Below are 26,556 nucleotides of genomic sequence, written 5' to 3'. Positions count from 1 at the left end.
GTAGGGGTTGCTCCGAAAGGCAAACGCTGTAAATAACTAATGTGCCCCCTTTCCCCCTCCTTAACTTAGCTTTTATTTCTGAGCTGAAGTCATATGGTACAGAATAGCCCTCTGGCCAGTTTGGGTCACCTGGTCTAGTGGTGTCTCCTGCCAGGATCTTGCCCACTCCCAGCCTACTTATTGGGGGCAGAATGTTGGAGAGGCAGCGCTGATGCTGTGCCAACATTGCCCAGCAGTAGCCAAAACACTGATGTGTTATCAACACCTTTCTAGATACAAATGCAAAGCATGGCACTGTTGGACGCTATGGGGAAAATGAACTCCATCTCAGCCACAGCCAGTACAGTCTCCACCCCTTACTTCGCACCATTTGCATCATACTCAGATCCCACAGAATTTTTTATATATCTATATCTGGCTTCTAATTCTTCCATTGTATTTATTTGTCATGACTGAAATCCCTTCTTACCAACACTTACAACTTAAACTCCATGCTTAAACCATCTTTATGTCCAACACACGTATACATTTTCATTAACTACCGTCCCCCTTCCTTTCAAAGACAGATATTAGTTTCCCATTTGATGGGTTTCCTCCAGCCCTCCAGATGTTTAAAAAACAGGCTGTGACTTGGGCTCCACTCCATCAAGATGGGTGCTCGGGACAGAAGCGACACACTCGACCGTTCGGCACCGGCACCGGCCCTGCCTGGGCTATCCTCGCACTCTCCTCGCTCCTCGTAAAATTCACTCATCGTCGGTTCATGTCACTCCTGCTACTTTACTTCCTGCAACATACAGTTTGCACTCATTACTTTTCCCCCAAGGTTAAATCTCCTTGAGGCACACGCCGGGTCTCCCCATCCTTCTGCACTACCCACCAAGTACACCCAGGTCCTTGAGCAAAGACAATCCCATTAATAGGTTTGCCTTTTCCCATGGGAGGAGAATTCCACAGCCACTTCCCTGTGTGTAGTATGGGGACCTTATCTCCTCCCACAGTATGTAGTGGTTTTGTTTGGGCAGGACCAGGGCGGTTAGCAGATCTTCTGGTGTTAACCAGCCAAGTGGCTTCTGCTAAATTTGCATCCCAATGCTTCCATGCCCGATTGCCTAACCCTCTTGACATAGTCATCAGCAGTCCATCATACCTCTCAATCTTTCCAGAGGCTTGTGGGTGATAAGGGATGTGATATATCTACTCAATGCATGTTTCTTTGCCTAAGAGTTTATGAGGTTATTTCATAAATGAGTGTCTTGGGTTCAATGCAAGATGTATTCTATTCCCATCTGTTGAAACTGGTTGGGGAGGTGTTTCTTTATCTCTTCTATGACCCATTCCTCATGGCTCCGGGGGGAAGGGGGCAGGTGTCTTCTGTTAATGGGCCAGCTGTTAAAACCAGGTGGGGCAGTGTTCCTATCTCTTCCCTGACCCATCCTCCTTCCAGGGGGATATCTGCTGTTAATGAGCCATTAAGGCTCACTGCATGACTGATAAAATGGCATCATCCCATTGTGAGATGCTCCACCCAGTGGGAGGAGCCAAGCTTTCCTACCTGGATAAAACCTGAGATTCAGAACACCAGGACAGCCTGTTTTCCACTGGCTTCCCAGAGGAAGACCAGACCCATCTCGCCACCGCTGGATCCTTCCACGGGATCATCTCTACTCCAACAGAACCACATCTGTCACTCCAGGACTTAATTGGACTGCTACCAACACCCTGACCAACAGGGTGTCAGGTCGTGTTCTGACTCTGCCAGTGTTTTTCTTTTTTGTTCGTTTCCTTTTTTGTACTACTTCGTTTTTAATATTCCTAGTAAAGAACTGTTATTCCTATTCCCATATCTTTGCCTGAAAGCTCCTTAATTTCAAAATTAAAATAATTCAGAGCGAGGGGGTTTACATTCCCCATTCCAAGGGAAGCTCCGGCTTTTCCCTGGCAGACACCTGTCTTTCTAAACTAAGACAAGGAGACTCATTGATTCCATTCTTTCTGGGGTACCATGTGACCACAAAATGTCTCTCTCAAGGCCTAAGACAGCGTTTCAAGCAATAGCATGGTTTACAGGGTATTTTTACAGCCAACCAGTAGTTGCCTCTACCACGATGAGCATGTAAGCTCTTGCCTTGGTGTGTTCATGGCAGTGGTCCAATATAGTCAATTTGCCAGGCCTCAGCAGATTTAAAACTCACTTTGGCCATCTATTCCAAGGACATTTCACTCATGTGGCTCACTTGATTGCAGCACGTTTCACATTCACCGGTGACCTGTGTGATAGCCTCCGTGGTCAGGCCGACCCCTCAATCACAAGCTCGTCTGTAGGTTGCATCTTTTCCTAGATGCCCGCATGGTTCATGGGCCCATGAGGCTGTAAAGAGTTCACACTTCTTCTCCCAGTCTAAGTCTACCTGAGCTATTTCAATTTTGGCAGCCTTAGCTGGCTGTTCATTCTTCTGATGTTCCTCAGTGGCACGACTTTGGGGCATGTAAGCGTCTACGGGACGTTCCTTCAGAGCCATCGTTTCTACCCGTGCAGTGATGTCCTGCCACAACACAGCAGCCCACATGGGTTTAGCCCTGCACTGCCAATCGGTCTTCTTCCATTGCTGTAGCCACCTTCATAGGGCATTAGCCACCATCCAGGAGTCAGTACAGAGATACAGCAGAGGCCACTTTTCTTCTCCTTCAGCGGCCTCAACGACTCATTGTGTGGGACTCCACACAGCAGCTTTCCACCTCTGATGGTTTCCTACCACAAGGCAGGATCCGTCAGAAAAGAGAGCATGGCCTCTTTCATCTTCTGATAACTCATTATATGGTGGTGCTTCTTGAGTACGAGTGACCTTTCAAAGAAATTCTCCAAAACCTCTGCCTTTTTTCATGGATTCTCAGGCAATTGGGTTCCTCCAGTCAAGCTCGTTGTGTGATCAGTGCTGCTACCCACCCACTTACTCCACGCAGCACTGTTTGCACGATGTGTCAAAGGGATGCTTCCTTTGAACATCTAGTGTAGCACAGGAAATTGCAGCGCCAAGAGGAGACACGCTTCTTTCCCAACAACAACTGAGGATGCTCAAACCCCCTTATACGCTGCTAATATTTCTTTTTCAGAGGGAGTGTAGTGGGCCTTCTGATCCTCAATGACCCCGGCTCCAAAACCTTAATGGTCCACCTCGGCTTTCTCTTGATGTTCTTTGCCAGAAGCTCCAAGTGAGATCATGCTATCCAGCTGCAGTGTAGAGTATATTTTGCAGGGCTGGTCCAGGCTGAACAGGCCCAAGAGCTACCACAAAAGCTACTTCCCTGTTTGATCTGCTCAAAGGCCTGTTGTTGCTCAAGGCCCCATGCAAAATGGTTCTTCTGGGTCACTCAATAGAGGGGCCTCACAAGCTGACTGTAACGTGGAATATGCATTCTCCAAAACCCCAGGCGGCCTACGAAAGCCTGTGTTTCCGTCTTCTTAGCTGGTGAAGACATAGTTGCTATCTTGTTAACCACATCCATAGGCACACGACGACGGCCACCCCACCATTTGTGCGCCCAAAAACTGGATGTCCCGTGCAGGTCCCTTGACCTTGCTTTTCTTTATGGCAAACCCAGCTATCAGAACATTCTGAACTATTCTTTTTCCCTTCTCAAACACTTCTTCTGCCTCACTGCCCCACACAATGATGTCATGAACGTATTGTAGATGTTGCGGGGCATCATCCATTTCCAGTACACTTTGGATCAGTCCATGAGAGATGGTAGGGCTGTGTTTCTACCCCCGGGGCAGTCGATTCCAGGTGTATTGGACACCCCGCCACATGAAAGCAAACTGTGGTCCGCACTCTGCTGTCAAAGGAATTGAGAAAAATGCATCGGCAATGCCAAGTGCAGCATACCACCTGGCTGCCTTTGACTCCAGTTCATATTAGAGCTCTAACATGTCCAGTACAGCAGCACTCAGTGGGGGCGTTACTTCATTCAGGCCACAATGGTCTACTGTTAACCTCCACCCTCCATCAGACTTTTGCACTGGCCACATGGCACTACTAAAAGGTGAGTGAGTCTTGCTGATCGCTCCTTGGCTCTCCTTATCCACCTTTTCTTTCTCACTTCTGGGGGCCATTACTGTAGTTATTGTTTGGGTCCCTATCTCAGCCATAGTGTCCTCAAATGCAGTTTGGGTCCCTGCCTCAGCCACACTCTTCTGACAATACTGAACTGCGGCTCAATAGGCATAGGCCAGGCCCTCGTACAGGGCAAGAAGCTGCTGGGTTTCATCAGGGTAGGTAAGGCACCCTTCTATCAGGTGACACGTCAGTTTGCCAGGCTTCTTTACCTATTTAGGTGTAGAGTGCCAGGCAAGGGGAGGTCATAACCACTCTAGGAACCTGCTCAAATCCTTGCACACGCACTGCCATCCAGCGAGCAGCCGCTTCAGGACACATTTCAGTACCTCCTCACCTACAGTTTGTTTTGTCTCACAGCAGGATGACACCAGATTCCAAAAACCCCATAGTGTGCCAACAGTATTAGTTAATAGTAAAAATAGTATTCAACAGCTTACATAAGGATGAACAAGGAATGCGGCAGCCTGCATTCTAAAACATAGTATTCAACAGCTTACATAAGGATGAACAAGGAATGCAGCAGCCTGCATTCTAAAACAATCTACATCAGTCCCAGATAGGGAGAGTGAGTCCCTCATTGTCCCCAGAAAGTAGCTCCCCCAGCACAACAAAGCCATCAATGTCACAGCAAAGCACAGAGCCACTGTTTGTAGTAACATGTTCCCAAACTCAACAAAACAAAGAGATAAGCAGCGTACCTGACAAACTCCATGTCCCGCACAGGAGCTTGCTGTCGGAGTCTAGAACATCCCTCTGGCCACCCTGGAGGATTTGGAGACCAGACAGGGGGGTCTGGGATCGGTACAGGGGGGTCAGTTAGACCCACACAGGTCCCAGGAGGACACTGACTCTGATTCCTGTCCATGGGAGTGAACACTCACATGCAGGAAGAATCACAAATCCTAAGAATTTGAAATAAGTAGTGGATGGTTTATTATAGAATATAAATATAGAAATTAGGATTCTTAGCATATGGGGCTGAAGAGACAAGATGGAGGAATTGGGGAGTGGCCCCTGTCCTCCTTGTTCTTGTTCTCGTCCCCCATCTTGTGCTGAGTTGGGTTTTAGAGATTGGTTTAGAGTAGAACTGACATGTTAGTATAGGTAATAGGTATTGGTAAAATTTTGTAAATAAAAAATACGTCTCAGACAGTGGTTGGGTCAAGGGGACCGTACATAAGGTACGGGGCTCTCTGATCCGCCCAGTCTGCCGCGTGTCCTGCTCTGCTGGGGATGCATCACAGAGCTGAGAAAGAACTAAGATAAGGTACCCTGCCAGGGAAGTGCTTGGCAGAGCTGAAAAAGGACTGAGATAATGAAGAATAAACAACCTTGGAAATGACAACCAGCAGACTCCGTTTGTTGTCTCTACCTCTGGTGTGTAACACTCAGGGCGAAGAGAAGACTGAACACCTTATTACCCCTGGGAACAGCAACCCAGGGGAAACTCCCAGGGAAGAGCAACCCTGGGGGAACCCTTATTGCCTTGGGGAACAGGAAGCCCAAGGAGAATCTCAGGAAAACTACGACCCTGAGAGCTTGCTACTCAATAACTACTATTACTATACCATGCAAGATATATAAGGGCCAGTGTCTCAGCCCATGTTAGGAACCAAAAAGGACTGGTGTGGGTTTATCTTGGCTAGATGCCAGGTGTTCACCAAACAACTCTATCACTCCTCCTTCCCAGCTGGACAGGAGAGATGAAAAACAACTTGCAGACTGAGATAAGGCTGTTTACTAAAGCAAAAGTGAATGTTTGTGCATGAACAAGGAGAGGGAAAAAAAACAAATTGATTGTCTAGTTTCGATCAGCAAGTACTGTCTAGACACTTCCTGGGAAGCAGGGCTTCCGCACATGTACCAGTTTCTCTGGAAGGCAAACACTGTAAATAAGAAATGCTCTCCTTTCCCCCTCCTTTACTTCGCTTTTATTTCTGAGCTGACATCATATGGTATGGAATATCCCTCTGACCAGTTTGGGTCAGCTGTCCTGGTTGTAACTCCTCCTAGGATCTTGCCCACCCCCAGCCAGCTGATGCTGGGGCAGAATGTTGGAGAGACAGCACTGATGCTGTGCCAACACTGCTCAGCAGTAGCCAAAACACTGGTGTGTTATCAACACCTTTCTAGCTACCAATGCAAAGCACGGTGTGGGAAAATGACTGGGGACCCTGTGGACCCGTAACTGGGGATTCAATTAGAGGAAACTTAGGAGTTATATTAACATCCTTACAGGCGTTATAACAGTACGGGAATTATAGGGTAAATCACAGTTGCTGCTCCCTGGATGGAATGCAGTTGGCATGACTTGAAACCTATTCCGTGATGATTCCCCATACACACACACCTGCTAATGGGGATGGAATGGAGGGTGGAGCGGAGCAAAGGCCAGGCTCTGCAGAAATCCTTGCGGGGAAGGGAACTCGATGGTACTTTGCAGCTGATAATCCGCATACCACCTGTCAGCCACGGGAGATAGGGGAAGATGTCTTACTGCTGAGCCAGCAACTGTGGTGAAATCTCTCTCCTTCAATGAACTTGCTTCATTAAAGACCAATAATAATATTAACGCACACCTCCATCCCAAAGTTACCCACCTCCAAAGTGCGACCACCCCTCACTGGGCATGCGCTCTATAGTCTTTTTGACTGTACCTTTAAAAGCAAAGCAAGAGAATTTTACACCAATCAGTAACAAAGGTATGCATGAATAGAGTCACTCAAGCTCCACCTAAACACACAGAAATACTATAAAAATAAGTCGAGAATGGGGAAAAGTTAGGGAAGACTCCATCGACTCCATCGTAGCTGCTGGGATCAGTTGATGGGCTGAACCTGTCTTCTCCCTCATAGAGATGCCTATTGGATAAGAATCATACTCTATGCATGCGGAACATTTTATTGGGGATTAGAGCTTGTCTGCATATTCCTTCAAATATATTTTTGCAGACAGACACTATCACTGACAATCTTCGAACCTTAACCTGTCACAACTTATATTAACAAAGAGTGTTCTTCCATAAACTGCTAGCGTGAATCCTTGGCGGACGCTACCAGTCGCCAGCAGCAGGTAACACAATGGGTAAAGGGGAAGACCTGCTGAGGGGTCTCCCTTACACTGTTGGTGTGTTTCCCTAAGTCAGTCGAACCACCCTCTGATCCAGTACGACTGCTCAGCGAAGGATCCCCCCAACGGGACGCTGACAGACTGGTCGGGCACAACGGCCGCGGCTTTCCCGAAACACAGACAAATTAAACACTAAAGACTGAGTAAATCTCCCCACACTAAAGGTCGAGGAAGCCTCCCTTTTTCACGTGACCCACGGCACTGTGAGAGCTGCTATGGGGAAATGAACTCCATCTTGGCAACACCCAGACCAGCATCATTGGGGCCTGATTCTCAGCTGTCCTCTGCTGCTGAAATTGCAGTTATAGAAGACGGATTGGTACCTGCCCTTCACTCAAATCAACATTCAGCCCCTAATTCATCTTCCTGTTCCTAAAATCTCTAAACCACCAACCCCCTTCTACATGGAAGAATATGCCTTTTAGGCTTTATGATGTCAGACCTTGGCTGGCCGCCAGGGGCCCAACCAGCTGTTCTCTTACCACCCCTCCTCAATAGGACAGGAGGAGAAAATAAGATGAAAAAGTTCCTTCGGGACATAGCCACCTGCCAGATCTAAGGGCAGCAGGGAAATACCTGCCCCAGACAGCGCTTTACCCTTTCTTAAATATGCTTACACAGGGGTGCCACCAGCTCTGCTGAGTTGCTCAGCTTTGGCTCTCAGGGAGTCTGGTGCCTAGCTGGTGAAAACTAGCTGTGTCTCACACAGAGCAGACCCTGGCCTCTTCTCACAGAGCCCATGCCTGCAGGCCACGCTCTGTGTCCAGTTCTGGTCCCCAGACTTCAATAAAAAGAGGCGGACAGACTGGAGAGGGTCCCAAGGAGGGCCACAAAGATGCTCAAAGGGCTGGAGAACCTGCTTTTGCTGATACCTTTCCCGGCGATTCTTTAAGCAACCTAAAACACCCACTTGCACCAATTGGCATAGTCGGAGGGACGGCAAGAGATATCACTGAATACTTACAGAAGCAAGGAATAAGCCTAAGTCCTAAATACGCGGACAAATGGGCTCAGCATGATCCAAAAGCTGTGGAGGAACATCTGAAAGCAGACAGGGGCTGCATGAAGGCTAGCAATGACAAAGGAATTAGATGCAAAATGTTACGCACCTGCCTAGGCTCAAGGAGAACCTCCTCACAGTATTCTAGTACTTCAGGGGAGCCACATGGAGAAGACAAGGGACAATGGGCACAAGTTGCACCAGTCCCCGTTGCTGGAGGTTTTCAAGATGCGATTGGACGGGGTGCTAAATAATCTCATCTAGGCTCCCTTTCCCGCAAAAGGCTGCACCAGATGATCTTGCGAGGTCCCTTCACACCTGGGCTGGTCTAGGAACCTACAACTCTCCAGCGGATCTGGGTTTCATAACCCTTGGCTCTCTTCGGCTTGGAGCTAAGCATCCAAAACCTTGCCTGCGAGGCGAGACATAAAATTCCACCAGGTGCCAGAGACTTCTAAAACCTATGGCAATCACCCAGCATGCTGGTTCAAATGTAAACCGTATGGAGAAATCAACCCCACACATCTGCCTCAAGAGAGATTACAGGTCGGAGTTACAATTTACTAAACAGGTTACAATAAATACAACGATACAGAGAACTGGTTTTAACCCACAGAGTATAAACTGGCACCCTGCTGGTCAGAGTGATGGTCACAGTCCTGTTGAAGTAGTGGTCGCAGTCCTGTTGAAGTAGTGGTCCTCCTTCGGATCTGTCGAGTGGTGGTGCCCAAAGTCCCCAAACCCAAAGATATCTATATCTATATAGATATATAGATATAGATATAGATATATAAGCACAGGTTCAAGTGGGAATGCTCAGTACCTCCCCCAGGACAGGGAGTTTCACAGTGGAGGAATGTAATACTCTAAGTCATGGGATATTTTGGGAGTCTTTGATGGTCTAAGTCACTGCAGCTGCCTATGATCCTAGTGCCATTGAGTCCATTATGGCCCATTAGCAGAGATGACCCCTCAGGCTGGGTGGGAATGTGCTGGTGCTTCCCCAGAGGAAGCACTTATCATGGCTAAGTCGTTTGTGTGAAGAAAAACACTACCCTGCCTGGGAAGGGTTGCCTCTTCTCCCTTATCTCATTTAACACCCATCTTGTAGCCTCAGGTGTTGGGTGTATAATAGGCAGCTACTGCAAGTGATCCATCTTTAGCAGGTCATCAGGAATGACACAGAGGGTGGTACAATACAGTTGGCTTACATGCACATAGTGCTAAACTGGCACCCTACTCATGTAACCAGGACACCCAGGTCCAACAGGAGGTGGATGCTTCCAACACAGTGCACCATGCTGAATCCACCCTTGGAAAGCACGCATGTAGCCTCACACACAGTATCTTCTACACTTTTAGCAGCAGCCTACATAGGGGCTTTCTGTACGTTGGCGTACCACTGCCAAAGAGCTAAGACTTTGCTTCCTACAAGACGCGAGAGACTGCTAAGCAGCGCTTCCAGCTTCACGCTTCAAACAAACAGGCAAATCATCATCTATCTCTGAAATGCTGTTATTTGGCTGAAACATTCCACATACTTGCATTTCGGGGAGACACCGTTTGAACTTGCAGAACTACTTCCCCTCAGTAAGACTCAAAAGACAGAGATGATATCCCCATGACAAATCTTTATTGTGCAACTGCTGCTCAAAGCTTTTGTTACCTTCCACAGACGCACGGCAAAAAAAAAAAATTACACATCAAAAGCCGCTAGATTGATGGGCAACAGATGAAATCCATTCAGCGGCGATTTGTACACGTGCAGCAACTCTTGCGGTGCCAAAATCTTAGCCAGGCGGCCAGCCCAACTGACCGCCACCCAGAACGGGTAGATGTATGCGAGAGACAGACTGCCCACCCTCGGGCCCTTCATCCACAACCATCCGGAATCCATTGGTCAGGCCCAGGTGAGCAACACACATCTCGCCAACAATCACGACATGCCCAAGAAGCTGGAGAAGGAAGTACAAACCCATAAATAAGTAAAATAAATAGAATAAAGGAACACATAAAGAGGGGAGAGGGCAGGAAGGGAAGGAATGAGAGCAGAGAACCACCCAGAGAAAGCAGCTAGCCAACTCCTAGCAGTTCAACCATTGCATGGCCAAATTAACGGTCGTCCAAACACTGGCAACTAAAGCTTTCCAAGCAAAGCTACTAAGACCAATTATGCACGCTATAGGGGCAAAAGAGAGCTAGGCAATTTTTCTCAAGATAGACACCAAAGGACTACAAAACAGCCACAGAAGCTGACACTGTCTCCGCGTTAAAGCCCCATTGTGTCTTCAGGCAACATAAACAATCCGGCTGGAAAATAAACTTTTGGCTGCCTTTTGTGTGGGTTTACAGTGTCTTTGAACATGGCTTTCACAGCTTAAAGCAAAACATCCAGCACCTCTCAACCAGCTTTGCCCTTCCTTGCCCCGGACCTGCCAAAAACCCCAAGCCCTCTTCTCCATGTTAGGACTACTACTCTGACTCTAAACCACAACATTAGGCACCAGACTGCACTCCAAAACATGGCGCTTTGCACCAGAAGTACACACCCAGGGACCAGCACTGCTTTATTGCACTGCTTTTAGTCAAAAAGCTCAACTCCATTACAAGCCAGAGGCAAGAGATGATAGCGCCAGAAAACCCAAAGTAGCCTACTGTGCCCTATCAAGGGGGAAAGGGGGGATGGGAAAGAGTCTAGTAAATGAGGAACTATCTACAGGTACAGTTTAGCACACAGAAAACTCCCACAGTACTTACAGATTCACCAGAATCTCCTGCTCCAGACAACTCGATAATTGGCTCCTTAGGCATGACTAGGAAAAGTGTCGCGTCTAGGGGCAAAACGATCATGGAACGAACGGCACTGGAGGAAGAGTAAACACTTAAAACATAACCGGCTTCAGAGAAAGGCAATAGCTTATGCAAACCCATCTGCCCCGCTGAACTCCTACAGAAGCAGATTACCAGATACCCCAAAGACAAGTCAGAACATTGATTTTTCTTGCATGATTATTATGCTTTCTGTACCCAAAATACAGTATATTTACAGAGCCCCCTCTAGAAGTGGGATTCGTCATGCAAGACCATGGGGGAAGGAGACAGGCCACTACTTGCGATTAACAAGCTCCAGTATGTTTTAGTTGGGACCGATCCTTTCCTGAGCAGTTTTTCTACTGGATGTGGTCCACGCAGAGACTGAAGACAAATGGCTTAACTGAATCAGCAAAGAGTTTAGTGAAGTGGAAGAGCAGCGGCCATTCATTTCCCACAGGACAGGGAGCTCAAGCATCGAACACACGCATAATGCCAGGAAGCCTGCAAGTGCATGGGACGAGTCTGTCTTCTATACTGCATGCAAACCCTACCTTCAAAAGCAGAAAGAATCCCTAACTGCTAACTTTCAGCATTTTAAGAACTAAATTACATGGGATATTACCTTAAAGTTAACATCCCATAGGCAACGCCTGCATTCTTTTTCCCCCGGTCTAAGCAGCTCACTCCAGTTTCCTGTACCAACACTCGTGACCCTTGCAAGCATGCTGTTATCACGGTCTTATTTCCCCAAAGAAACGAGTTCTGGAAAGCTATTGCAGCCTCCATAATGACCACCTTGTAATGTTTTTGCTTTTTTTTTTTTTTTTAACTAGAGAAAGATGTAATTCCTTGCCCTCATAATCCAGTTTGGGGGTTCAGAACCAAAGCCTAGCACAGCCAAGCTGCAGAACCTCATCGATGCTGTTAGGAGACACATTGAGACCAAGTTACCTTCGGAGGTCCTTCTCTACGCGCGCACACACGACACGGTGGGGGTGGGATACGAGGCGAGTCCGGACAACACTTGCAACCCAGTACGCCCGCGGCAGCCGGAGGGGTGGGGGTGCGGCACAGAACAAGCTATGGGGACGGTGCAGTAGAGAGCGCCACAACCCAGAGAGGCCCCGTCCGTCCCGCGTCCCTGCACCCACCCACCCACCCGCAGCAGCAGCGCCGCCGCGCGCCCTGCCGCGCGCCCGGGTACCGCGCACCGGGTGTCCTCGGCTCAGATGCCCGCAAGCGCGGGAGGAGGGGGAAGGGAAGAGGAACCGCGCACAGAGAGCAAAGCCGCGGCTACCTCCTAGTCCTCGTCGCTGACGAGACCACAGAAACGCCTTGCTGATAATCTTTCCGAAGACGGTAGTGGCGCCACCAGGGCGAGAGGCCAGCACCCCGATACTCTCGTCAGCCAAGGACAAAGCCCGTGTCCGCCCCGACACTTCCTCCACTAAGCCCGGCCCTCCGCGGCGCCCATTGGGCCGACGGATCGTGGCCCGCGTCTCCATTTGCTGTCCCGCCTGTCTCTTTCGTTTTTCCCCGCCTCCTTGGCGAGTCCTCTCTCGTCGACCTGGGGCCCTCGGGGCGCCGAGGGACCTGCCCCGTGTAGTGCTGCGACCCTGAGGGCGGGCTACGAGGTCGCAGAAGAGGCTGTAGTAGCTACAAACACTATTTCTTATTATTTGTTACCGCATCAAGTCCACCCCAAAGGTGCCTGTGCCTTTTTGGTGCTGCTCCCTTCAGTCAAATGACTGCTTTGGCCAGGGCAGGGCAGGCCTGCCCTTAACTTCTCGGGACATTTTGAAAAACCAACAGAAGTTGCTCTACACTGTTTGCTGAAAGCCCCACTTCCATTGCAGACGTTTCTAAGCTGCACGTCTCCTGGAAGCAAATAAAATACAAAGCGTGCGTTCGGCACTGCTGGCTTGAGGGTTCAAGATAGTAGGATTTGCGTTAGGCTGGATAGGAGGCTTTTAGAAAAATAGGCAGCGCCCTCAAATCTGCCCAAGGGTGGTCTGCTGTGCCCTGCAGCTCCGGGGACAGTGAGCACCTTGAATGGCCCACACATCTATCTTGTAACATATATAAACCCTGCTTTCCTCGATATTGGGCTAAGGAGATCCTTGGCCGCCTTTGCGGCAAGGGCACGTCGTCCTATTTTGCAAAGCTGCTTTCCAGCCAATCGACCTCCAGCATGTACTGGTGCATGGCGTTGTGCCTCTCCAGGTGCAGGACTTGTGTATCCACAGGTTCCTCGGGTGGTCTCAAAACAGATCGTTTCCTATGATGGAAGGGACTTTGTTCCCCAAGTCCCTGCCTTGAGGTTCAGGGTCTCAAGAGGTTTGGTAACCGTGCCAGTGAAAACAGAGGAAAACGACTCACCGAGTATCACAGCCTTCTCCATGTTACTGGCCACTAGACCTCCTGGCTTATTTATCAGCGGGGGCAGGGGGGGAGGGAGGAAGGGAATGTGGGTTGGCGTACGCTTTCTTTAGCCTTATTTTCTGACCAATGCACCTGTGGAAGCCCATCTTATGATTCTTTACATCCCCTGCCAAATTCAGCTCCAGCTTTGCCTTAGCTTTTCTGATCCCATCCCTACAGACCTGGGCGGCATCTTTAGATTCTTCCCAGAATGCGTGTCCCTGCTTCCAATACCTATGCATGTCCACTTCATGCTTCAGCTCAACCAGAAGAGAAGGCCCTTACTCAGCAACGCTCATGTCCCGCCTAACTTGCCTGATTTCTTACGTCGACCTCATCCTCTTAATCTGGTGGCCTATAGTAGATACCAACCACAAGGTTGGCTTCCTTTGTTGGCTTGTGTGGGATGATGACCATGGAGTCAGGAAAGGGCTAAGGCTTACTATATATGGCCTAAACCGTGTACCCTCCACATTATCTTTCCTGATGGAGATCCACATAGCTGACATCAAGAAAGGACAATATGGCCGAAGGAGGAGTTCATGGGCAGCTAGGAAAGCCGTTTCTTGGCTCTGATGAACGGCATGAAATGGAAAGAAGTCTTAAGAGCGGAACTCTGAAGGACACCAAGGCCAAAGAAGTAACCTTTGCCCGATTAAGGGTCATTTAAGTATTAAAATGCACACTCATGCATATGCTAATAAGCTTACTGAAGTACATGCTACCACGTATATGATTATATTACTCAGCTCTCCAATTAGATCTTGCTATATGTAAGGAGGAGAAGATTGGGCTGCATATAAGGAGGGTAGAAATTTCAGCTAGGTAGCAGGAATTCCCAAGAGATGTCAGAGACAGTTGCCGGTCTGTTCTCTTCTCCCTCCTCCAAAGCGGGGACGCTCTCTTGGGAAGCTTCTGCATACCATTGCTATTATTAGTATTGCATGGGTTAGCATGATGTTATTAGACTTCTACCACAGCTAGTGCATTTCTCAATGGCAGTTCCAAATCTCTAGTTCTGTAACTTCAGAAAATCACTCTATTCCTGAATCTGCGCTCACAAAGGTTCTTAGAGAACGCAACCAGATTCACAGTGCTGAACTGGTTGTAACCGGAAATTAGGCCTAACCCCACCCGGTCCCTCTGATGTCTGAGGAGCAGCTGGAGTGCAAGGGGCTTTATTTTCTGCCAAGTTTCTTACTCTTAACGCAACAGCTTGGCCTCTAATTTTCACCCATAAGCTCTCAACCTGTTCATCGCTGTCTTTCAAAGACAGCTCTGTACAGAAAATCCCTCTTGAGTTCACACAGCGGACCACCTCTGCCTCTCCTTCCTTCTGACCACTTTATAGCCATTGACTGGGGAGCTCCAGTCATTGAGTTGTCCCAGAACATTTTTACTCTCGTGATTACATTGTTAGCTTTCCGGCTGCCCAGTGGTTTCCAGCTCCTCTTTCTGGTGCTCACAGAGTCGTTCTATCACTCCCCCTTCTCAGCTTGACACAGAGAGAAAATAAGATGGAAAACAACTCACAGGGTGAGATAGGGCAGTTTACTAAAGGAAAAGAGAAAGTTTTCGCACAAAAAAGGAAACAGGAAAAACAAATATATCCTCTGGTTCCCATCAGCAAGCACTGTCCGACCACTTTCCAAGAAGCAGGGCTTCAGCACAGGTAGGGGTTGCTCCGAAAGGCAAACGCTGTAAATAACTAATGTGCCCCCTTTCCCCCTCCTTAACTTAGCTTTTATTTCTGAGCTGAAGTCATATGGTACAGAATAGCCCTCTGGCCAGTTTGGGTCACCTGGTCTAGTGGTGTCTCCTGCCAGGATCTTGCCCACTCCCAGCCTACTTATTGGGGGCAGAATGTTGGAGAGGCAGCGCTGATGCTGTGCCAACATTGCCCAGCAGTAGCCAAAACACTGATGTGTTATCAACACCTTTCTAGATACAAATGCAAAGCATGGCACTGTTGGACGCTATGGGGAAAATGAACTCCATCTCAGCCACAGCCAGTACAGTCTCCACCCCTTACTTCGCACCATTTGCATCATACTCAGATCCCACAGAATTTTTTATATATATATCTATATCTGGCTTCTAATTCTTCCATTGTATTTATTTGTCATGACTGAAATCCCTTCTTACCAACACTTACAACTTAAACTCCATGCTTAAACCATCTTTATGTCCAACACACGTATACATTTTCATTAACTACCGTCCCCCTTCCTTTCAAAGACAGATATTAGTTTCCCATTTGATGGGTTTCCTCCAGCCCTCCAGATGTTTAAAAAACAGGCTGTGACTTGGGCTCCACTCCATCAAGATGGGTGCTCGGGACAGAAGCGACACACTCGACCGTTCGGCACCGACACCGGCCCTGCCTGGGCTATCCTCGCACTCTCCTCGCTCCTCGTAAAATTCACTCATCGTCGGTTCATGTCACTCCTGCTACTTTACTTCCTGCAACATACAGTTTGCACTCATTACTTTTCCCCCAAGGTTAAATCTCCTTGAGGCACACCCCGGGTCTCCCCATCCTTCTGCACTACCCACCAAGTACACCCAGGTCCTTGAGCAAAGACAATCCCATTAATAGGTTTGCCTTTTCCCATGGGAGGAGAATTCCACAGCCACTTCCCTGTGTGTAGTATGGGGACCTTATCTCCTCCCACAGTATGTAGTGGTTTTGTTTGGGCAGGACCAGGGCGGTTAGCAGATCTTCTGGTGTTAACCAGCCAAGTGGCTTCTGCTAAATTTGCATCCCAATGCTTCCATGCCCGATTGCCTAACCCTCTTGACATAGTCATCAGCAGTCCATCATACCTCTCAATCTTTCCAGAGGCTTGTGGGTGATAAGGGATGTGATATATCTACTCAATGCATGTTTCTTTGCCTAAGAGTTTATGAGGTTATTTCATAAATGAGTGTCTTGGGTTCAATGCAAGATGTATTCTATTCCCATCTGTTGAAACTGGTTGGGGAGGTGTTTCTTTATCTCTTCTATGACCCATTCCTCATGGCTCCGGGGGGAAGGGGGCAGGTGTCTTCTGTTAATGGGCCAGCTGTTAAAACCAGGTGGGGCAGTGTTCCTATCTCTTCCCTGACCCATCCTCCTTCCAGGGGGATATCTGCTGTTAATGAGCCATTAAGGCTCACTGCATGACTGATAAAATGGCATCATCCCATTGTGAGATGCTCCACCCAGTGGGAGGAGCCAAGCTTTCCTACCTGGATAAAACCTGAGATTCAGAACACCAGGACAGCCTGTTTTCCACTGGCTTCCCAGAGGAAGACCAGACCCATCTCGCCACCGCTGGATCCTTCCACGGGATCATCTCTACTCCAACAGAACCACATCTGTCACTCCAGGACTTAATTGGACTGCTACCAACACCCTGACCAACAGGGTGTCAGGTCGTGTTCTGACTCTGCCAGTGTTTTTCTTTTTTGTTCGTTTCCTTTTTTGTACTACTTCGTTTTTAATATTCCTAGTAAAGAACTGTTATTCCTATTCCCATATCTTTGCCTGAAAGCTCCTTAATTTCAAAATTAAAATAATTCAGAGCGAGGGGGTTTACATTCCCCATTCCAAGGGAAGCTCCAGCTTTTCCCTGGCAGACACCTGTCTTTCCAAACTAAGACAAGGAGACTCATTGATTCCATTCTTTCTGGGGTACCATGTCACCACAAAATGTCTCTCTCAAGGCCTAAGACAGCGTTTCAAGCAATAGCATGGTTTACAGGGTATTTTTACAGCCAACCAGTAGTTGCCTCTACCACGATGAGCATGTAAGCTCTTGCCTTGGTGTGTTCATGGCAGTGGTCCAATATAGTCAATTTGCCAGGCCTCAGCAGATTTAAAACTCACTTTGGCCATCTATTCCAAGGACATTTCACTCATGTGGCTCACTTGATTGCAGCACGTTTCACATTCACCGGTGACCTGTGTGATAGCCTCCGTGGTCAGGCCGACCCCTCAATCACAAGCTCGTCTGTAGGTTGCATCTTTTCCTAGATGCCCGCATGGTTCATGGGCCCATGAGGCTGTAAAGAGTTCACACTTCTTCTCCCAGTCTAAGTCTACCTGAGCTATTTCAATTTTGGCAGCCTTAGCTGGCTGTTCATTCTTCTGATGTTCCTCAGTGGCACGACTTTGGGGCATGTAAGCGTCTACGGGACGTTCCTTCAGAGCCACTTTTTCTACCCGTGCAGTGATGTCCTGCCACAACACAGCAGCCCACATGGGTTTAGCCCTGCACTGCCAATCGGTCTTCTTCCATTGCTGTAGCCACCTTCATAGGGCATTAGCCACCATCCAGGAGTCAGTACAGAGATACAGCAGAGGCCACTTTTCTTCTCCTTCAGCGGCCTCAACGACTCATTGTGTGGGACTCCACACAGCAGCTTTCCACCTCTGATGGTTTCCTACCACAAGGCAGGATCCGTCAGAAAAGAGAGCATGGCCTCTTTCATCTTTTGATAACTCATTATATGGTGGTGCTTCTTGAGTACGAGTGACCTTTCAAAGAAATTCTCCAAAACCTCTGCCTTTTTTCATGGATTCTCAGGCAATTGGGTTCCTCCAGTCAAGCTCGTTGTGTGATCAGTGCTGCTACCCACCCACTTACTCCACGCAGCACTGTTTGCACGATGTGTCAAAGGGATGCTTCCTTTGAACATCTAGTGTAGCACAGGAAATTGCAGCGCCAAGAGGAGACACGCTTCTTTCCCAACAACAACTGAGGATGCTCAAACCCCCTTATACGCTGCTAATATTTCTTTTTCAGAGGGAGTGTAGTGGGCCTTCTGATCCTCAATGACCCCGGCTCCAAAACCTTAATGGTCCACCTCGGCTTTCTCTTGATGTTCTTTGCCAGAAGCTCCAAGTGAGATCATGCTATCCAGCTGCAGTGTAGAGTATATTTTGCAGGGCTGGTCCAGGCTGAACAGGCCCAAGAGCTACCACAAAAGCTACTTCCCTGTTTGATCTGCTCAAAGGCCTGTTGTTGCTCAAGGCCCCATGCAAAATGGTTCTTCTGGGTCACTCAATAGAGGGGCCTCACAAGCTGACTGTAACGTGGAATATGCATTCTCCAAAACCCCAGGCGGCCTACGAAAGCCTGTGTTTCCGTCTTCTTAGCTGGTGAAGACATAGTTGCTATCTTGTTAACCACATCCATAGGCACACGACGACGGCCACCCCACCATTTGTGCGCCCAAAAACTGGATGTCCCGTGCAGGTCCCTTGACCTTGCTTTTCTTTATGGCAAACCCAGCTATCAGAACATTCTGAACTATTCTTTTTCCCTTCTCAAACACTTCTTCTGCCTCACTGCCCCACACAATGATGTCATGAACGTATTGTAGATGTTGCGGGGCATCATCCATTTCCAGTACACTTTGGATCAGTCCATGAGAGATGGTAGGGCTGTGTTTCTACCCCCGGGGCAGTCGATTCCAGGTGTATTGGACACCCCGCCACATGAAAGCAAACTGTGGTCCGCACTCTGCTGTCAAAGGAATTGAGAAAAATGCATCGGCAATGCCAAGTGCAGCATACCACCTGGCTGCCTTTGACTCCAGTTCATATTAGAGCTCTAACATGTCCAGTACAGCAGCACTCAGTGGGGGCGTTACTTCATTCAGGCCACGATGGTCTACTGTTAACCTCCACCCTCCATCAGACTTTTGCACTGGCCACATGGCACTACTAAAAGGTGAGTGAGTCTTGCTGATCGCTCCTTGGCTCTCCTTATCCACCTTTTCTTTCTCACTTCTGGGGGCCATTACTGTAGTTATTGTTTGGGTCCCTATCTCAGCCATAGTGTCCTCAAATGCAGTTTGGGTCCCTGCCTCAGCCACACTCTTCTGACAGTACTGAACTGTGGCTCAATAGGCATAGGCCAGGCCCTCGTACAGGGCAAGAAGCTGCTGGGTTTCATCAGGGTAGGTAAGGCACCCTTCTATCAGGTGACGCGTCAGTTTGCCAGGCTTCTTTACCTATTTAGGTGTAGAGTCCCAGGCAAGGGGAGGTCATAACCACTCTAGGAACCTGCTCAAATCCTTGCACACGCACTGCCATCCAGCGAGCTGCCGCTTCAGGGCACATTTCAGTACCTCCTCACCTACAGTTTGTTTTGTCTCACAGCAGGATGACACCAGATTCCACAAACCCCATAGGGTGCCAACAGTATTAGTTAATAGTAAAAATAGTATTCAACAGCTTACATAAGGATGAACAAGGAATGCGGCAGCCTGCATTCTAAAACAATCTACATCAGTCCCAGATAGGGAGAGTGAGTCCCTCATTGTCCCCAGAAAGTAGCTCCCCCAGCACAACAAAGCCATCAATGTCACAGCAAAGCACAGAGCCACTGTTTGTATTAACATGTTCCCAAACTCAACAAAACAAAGAGATAAGCAGCGTACCTGACAAACTCCATGTCCCGCACAGGAGCTTGCTACTCAATAACTACTATTACTATACCATGCAAGATATATAAGGGCCAGTGTCTCAGCCCACGTTAGGAACCAAAAAGGACTGGTGTGGGTTTATCTTGGCTAGATGCCAGGTGTTCACCAAACAACTCTATCACTTCCCAGCTGGACAGGAGAGATGAAAAACAACTTGCAGACTGAGATAAGGTTGTTTACTAAAGCAAAAGTGAATGTTTGTGCGTGAACAAGGAGAGGGAAAAAAAACAAATTGATTGTCTAGTTTCGATCAGCAAGTACTGTCTAGACACTTCCTGGGAAGCAGGGCTTCCGCACATGTACCAGTTTCTCTGGAAGGCAAACACTGTAAATAAGAAATGCTCCCCTTTCCCCCTCCTTTACTTCGCTTTTATTTCTGAGCTGACATCATATGGTATGGAATATCCCTCTGACCAGTTTGGGTCAGCTGTCCTGGTTGTAACTCCTCCTAGGATCTTGCCCACCCCCAGCCAGCTGATGCTGGGGCAGAATGTTGGAGAGACAGCACTGATGCTGTGCCAACACTGCTCAGCAGTAGCCAAAACACTGGTGTGTTATCAACACCTTTCTAGCTACCAATGCAAAGCACGGTGTGGGAAAATGACTGGGGACCCTGTGGACCCGTAACTGGGGATTCAATTAGAGGAAACTTAGGAGTTATATTAACATCCTTACAGGCGTTATAACAGTACGGGAATTATAGGGTAAATCACAGTTGCTGCTCCCTGGATGGAATGCAGTTGGCATGACTTGAAACCTATTCCGTGATGATTCCCCATACACACGCACCTGCTAATGGGGATGGAATGGAGGGTGGAGCGGAGCAAAGGCCAGGCTCTGCAGAAATCCTTGCGGGGAAGGGAACTCGATGGTACTTTGCAGCTGATAATCCGCATACCACCTGTCAGCCACGGGAGATAGGGGAAGATGTCTTACTGCTGAGCCAGCAACTGTGGTGAAATCTCTCTCCTTCGATGAACTTGCTTCATTAAAGACCAATAATAATATTAACGCACACCTCCATCCCAAAGTTACCCACCTCCAAAGTGCGACCACCCCTCACTGGGCATGCGCTCTATAGTCTTTTTGACTGTACCTTTAAAAGCAAAGCAAGAGAATTTTACACCAATCAGTAACAAAGGTATGCATGAATAGAGTCACTCAAGCTCCACCTAAACACACAGAAATACTATAAAAATAAGTCGAGAATGGGGAAAAGTTAGGGAAGACTCCATCGACTCCATCGTAGCTGCTGGGATCAGTTGATGGGCTGAACCTGTCTTCTCCCTCATAGAGATGCCTATTGGATAAGAATCATACTCTATGCATGCGGAACATTTTATTGGGGATTAGAGCTTGTCTGCATATTCCTTCAAATATATTTTTGCAGACAGACACTATCACTGACAATCTTCGAACCTTAACCTGTCACAACTTATATTAACAAAGAGTGTTCTTCCATAAACTGCTAGCGTGAATCCTTGGCGGACGCTACCATTCACCAGCAGCAGGTAACACAATGGGTAAAGGGGAAGACCTGCTGAGGGGTCTCCCTTACACTGTTGGTGTGTTTCCCTAAGTCAGTCGAACCACCCTCTGATCCAGTACGACTGCTCAGCGAAGGATCCCCCCAACGGGACGCTGACAGACTGGTCGGGCACAACGGCCGCGGCTTTCCCGAAACACAGACAAATTAAACACTAAAGACTGAGTAAATCTCCCCACACTAAGGGTCGAGGAAGCCTCCCTTTTTCACGTGACCCACGGCACTGTGAGAGCTGCTATGGGGAAATGAACTCCATCTTGGCAACACCCAGACCAGCATCATTGGGGCCTGATTCTCAGCTGTCCTCTGCTGCTGAAATTGCAGTTATAGAAGACGGATTGGTACCTGCCCTTCACTCAAATCAACATTCAGCCCCTAATTCATCTTCCTGTTCCTAAAATCTCTAAACCACCAACCCCCTTCTACATGGAAGAATATGCCTTTTAGGCTTTATGATGTCAGACCTTGGCTGGCCGCCAGGGGCCCAACCAGCTGTTCTCTTACCACCCCTCCTCAATAGGACAGGAGGAGAAAATAAGATGAAAAAGTTCCTTCGGGACATAGCCACCTGCCAGATCTAAGGGCAGCAGGGAAATACCTGCCCCAGACAGCGCTTTACCCTTTCTTAAATATGCTTACACAGGGGTGCCACCAGCTCTGCTGAGTTGCTCAGCTTTGGCTCTCAGGGAGTCTGGTGCCTAGCTGGTGAAAACTAGCTGTGTCTCACACAGAGCAGACCCTGGCCTCTTCTCACAGAGCCCATGCCTGCAGGCCACGCTCTGTGTCCAGTTCTGGTCCCCAGACTTCAATAAAAAGAGGCGGACAGACTGGAGAGGGTCCCAAGGAGGGCCACAAAGATGCTCAAAGGGCTGGAGAACCTGCTTTTGCTGATACCTTTCCCGGCGATTCTTTAAGCGACCTAAAACACCCACTTGCACCAATTGGCATAGTCGGAGGGACGGCAAGAGATATCACTGAATACTTACAGAAGCAAGGAATAAGCCTAAGTCCTAAATACGCGGACAAATGGGCTCAGCATGATCCAAAAGCTGTGGAGGAACATCTGAAAGCAGACAGGGGCTGCATGAAGGCTAGCAATGACAAAGGAATTAGATGCAAAATGTTACGCACCTGCCTAGGCTCAAGGAGAACCTCCTCACAGTATTCTAGTACTTCAGGGGAGCCACATGGAGAAGACAAGGGACAATGGGCACAAGTTGCACCAGTCCCCGTTGCTGGAGGTTTTCAAGATGCGATTGGACGGGGTGCTAAATAATCTCATCTAGGCTCCCTTTCCCGCAAAAGGCTGCACCAGATGATCTTGCGAGGTCCCTTCACACCTGGGCTGGTCTAGGAACCTACAACTCTCCAGCGGATCTGGGTTTCATAACCCTTGGCTCTCTTCGGCTTGGAGCTAAGCATCCAAAACCTTGCCTGCGAGGCGAGACATAAAATTCCACCAGGTGCCAGAGACTTCTAAAACCTATGGCAATCACCCAGCATGCTGGTACAAATGTAAACCGTATGGAGAAATGAACCCCACACATCTGCCTCAAGAGAGATTACAGGTCGGAGTTACAATTTACTAAACAGGTTACAATAAATACAACGATACAGAGAACTGGTTTTAACCCACAGAGTATAAACTGGCACCCTGCTGGTCAGAGTGATGGTCACAGTCCTGCTGAAGTAGTGGTCGCAGTCCTGTTGAAGTAGTGGTCCTCCTTCGGATCTGTCGAGTGGTGGTGCCCAAAGTCCCCAAACCCAAAGATATCTATATCTATATAGATATATAGATATAGATATAGATATATAAGCACAGGTTCAAGTGGGAATGCTCAGTACCTCCCCCAGGACAGGGAGTTTCACAGTGGAGGAATGTAATACTCTAAGTCATGGGATATTTTGGGAGTCTTTGATGGTCTAAGTCACTGCAGCTGCCTATGATCCTAGTGCCATTGAGTCCATTATGGCCCATTAGCAGAGATGACCCCTCAGGCTGGGTGGGAATGTGCTGGTGCTTCCCCAGAGGAAGCACTTATCATGGCTAAGTCGTTTGTGTGAAGAAAAACACTACCCTGCCTGGGAAGGGTTGCCTCTTCTCCCTTATCTCATTTAACACCCATCTTGTAGCCTCAGGTGTTGGGTGTATAATAGGCAGCTACTGCAAGTGATCCATCTTTAGCAGGTCATCAGGAATGACACAGAGGGTGGTACAATACAGTTGGCTTACATGCACATAGTGCTAAACTGGCACCCTACTCATGTAACCAGGACACCCAGGTCCAACAGGAGGTGGATGCTTCCAACACAGTGCACCATGCTGAATCCACCCTTGGAAAGCACGCATGTAGCCTCACACACAGTATCTTCTACACTTTTAGCAGCAGCCTACATAGGGGCTTTCTGTACGTTGGCGTACCACTGCCAAAGAGCTAAGACTTTGCTTCCTACAAGACGCGAGAGACTGCTAAGCAGCGCTTCCAGCTTCACGCTTCAAACAAACAGGCAAATCATCATCTATCTCTGAAATGCTGTTATTTGGCTGAAACATTCCACATACTTGCATTTCGGGGAGACACCGTTTGAACTTGCAGAACTACTTCCCCTCAGTAAGACTCAAAAGACAGAGATGATATCCCCATGACAAATCTTTATTGTGCAACTGCTGCTCAAAGCTTTTGTTACCTTCCACAGACGCACGGCAAAAAAAAAAACTTACACATCAAAAGCCACTAGATTGATGGGCAACAGATGAAATCCATTCAGTGGCAATTTGTACACGTGCAGCAACTCTTGCGGTGCCAAAATCTTAGCCAGGCGGCCAGCCCAACTGACCGCCACCCAGAACGGGTAGATGTATGCAAGAGACAGACTGCCCACCCTCGGGCCCTTCATCCACAACCATCCGGAATCCATTGGTCAGGCCCAGGTGAGCAACACACATCTCGCCAACAATCACGACATGCCCAAGAAGCTGGAGAAGGAAGTACAAACCCATAAATAAGTAAAATAAAAAGAATAAAGGAACAAGAGGGGAGAGGGCAGGAAGGGAAGGAATGAGAGCAGAGAACCACCCAGAGAAAGCAGCTAGCCAACTCCTAGCAGTTCAACCATTGCATGGCCAAATTAACGGTCGTCCAAACACTGGCAACTAAAGCTTTCCAAGCAAAGCTACTAAGACCAATTATGCACGCTATAGGGGCAAAAGAGAGCTAGGCAATTTTTCTCAAGATAGACACCAAAGGACTACAAAACAGCCACAGAAGCTGACACTGTCTCTGCGTTAAAGCCCCATTGTGTCTTCAGGCAACATAAACAATCCGGCTGGAAAATAAACTTTTGGCTGCCTTTTGCGTGGGTTTACAGTGTCTTTGAACATGGCTTTCACAGCTTAAAGCAAAACATCCAGCACCTCTCAACCAGCTTTGCCCTTCCTTGCCCCGGACCTGCCAAAAACCCCAAGCCCTCTTCTCCATGTTAGAAGGACTACTACTCTGACTCTAAATCACGACAATAGGCACCAGACTGCACTCCAAAACAACATGGCGCTTTGCACCAGAAGTACACACCCAGGGACCAGCACTGCTTTATCGCACTGCTTTTAGTCAAAAAGCTCAACTCCATTACAAGCCAGAGGCAAGAGATGATAGCGCCAGAAAACCCAAAGTAGCCTACTGTGCCCTATCAAGGGGGAAAGGGGGGATGGGAAAGAGTCTAGTAAATGAGGAACTATCTACAGGTACAGTTTAGCACACAGAAAACTCCCACAGTACTTACAGATTCACCAGAATCTCCTGCTCCAGACAACTCGATAATTGGCTCCTTAGGCATGACTAGGAAAAGTGTCGCGTCTAGGGGCAAAACGATCAAGGAACGAATGGCACTGGAGGAAGAGTAAACACTTAAAACATAACCGGCTTCAGAGAAAGGCAATAGCTTATGCAAACCCATCTGCCCCGCTGAACTCCTACAGAAGCAGATTACCAGATACCCCAAAGACAAGCCAGAACATTGATTTTTCTTGCATGATTATTATGCTTTCTGTACCCAAAATACAGTATATTTACAGAGCCCCCTCTAGAAGTGGGATTCGTCATGCAAGACCATGGGGGAAGGAGACAGGCCACTACTTGCGATTAACAAGCTCCAGTATGTTTTAGTTGCGACCGATCCTTTCCTGAGCAGTTTTTCTACTGGATGTGGTCCACGCAGAGACTGAAGACAAATGGCTTAACTGAATCAGCAAAGAGTTTAGTGAAGTGGAAGAGCAGCGGCCATTCATTTCCCACAGGACAGGGAGCTCAAGCATCGAACACACGCATAAAGCCAGGAAGCCTGCAAGTGCATGGGACGAGTCTGTCTTCTATACTGCATGCAAACCCTACCTTCAAAAGCAGAAAGAATCCCTAACTGCTAACTTTCAGCATTTTAAGAACTAAATCACATGGGATATTACCTTAAAGTTAACATCCCATAGGCAACGCCTGCATTGTTTTTCCCCCGGTCTAAGCAGCTCACTCCAGTTTCCAGTACCAACACTCGTGACCCTTGCAAGCATGCTGTTATCACGGTCTTATTTCCCCACAGAAACGAGTTCTGGAAAGCTATTGCAGCCTCCATAATGACCACCTTGTAATTTTTTTGCTTTTTTTTTTTTTTAAACTAGAGAAAGATGTAATTCCTTGCCCTCATAATCCAGTTTGGGGGTTCAGAACCAAAGCCTAGCACAGCCAAGCTGCAGAACCTCATCGATGCTGTTAGGAGACACATTGAGACCAAGTTACCGTCGGAGGTCCTTCTCTACGCGCGCACACACGACACGGTGGGGGTGGGATACGAGGCGAGTCCGGACAACACCTGCAACCCAGTACGCCCGCGGCAGCCGGAGGGGTGGGGGTGCGGCACAGAACAAGCTATGGGGACGGTGCAGTAGAGAGCGCCACAACCCAGAGAGGCCCCGTCCGTCCCGCGTCCCTGCACCCACCCACCCGCAGCAGCAGCGCCGCCGCGCGCCCTGCCGCGCGCCCGGGTACCGCGCACCGGGTGTC

At 48.4% G+C, this 26,556-nt stretch overlaps 1 protein-coding gene and 1 long non-coding RNA gene across 6 annotated transcripts in view; both read right to left on the bottom strand.

Annotated features, from left to right (window-relative positions):
- The window catches only part of LOC134564999 (uncharacterized), a 145,229-nt gene that overhangs the window by 112,787 nt on the left and 5,886 nt on the right, over nt 1-26,556 (bottom strand). The window lies entirely within an intron of this gene.
- LOC134565000 (uncharacterized) lies at nt 10,071-17,581 on the bottom strand. The gene is made up of 3 exons (XR_010083749.1): nt 12,359-17,581; nt 11,005-11,110; nt 10,071-10,202 (listed from the first exon to the last, which is right to left on the bottom strand). It is a non-coding gene; the product is annotated as an uncharacterized LOC134565000 (long non-coding RNA).

This window comes from Prinia subflava (assembly GCF_021018805.1).
Source record: "Prinia subflava isolate CZ2003 ecotype Zambia chromosome W unlocalized genomic scaffold, Cam_Psub_1.2 scaffold_31_NEW, whole genome shotgun sequence".
In the NCBI taxonomy this organism is placed as follows: domain Eukaryota; kingdom Metazoa; phylum Chordata; class Aves; order Passeriformes; family Cisticolidae; genus Prinia; species Prinia subflava.
This window is presented reverse-complemented; position numbering and strand designations above follow the sequence as displayed.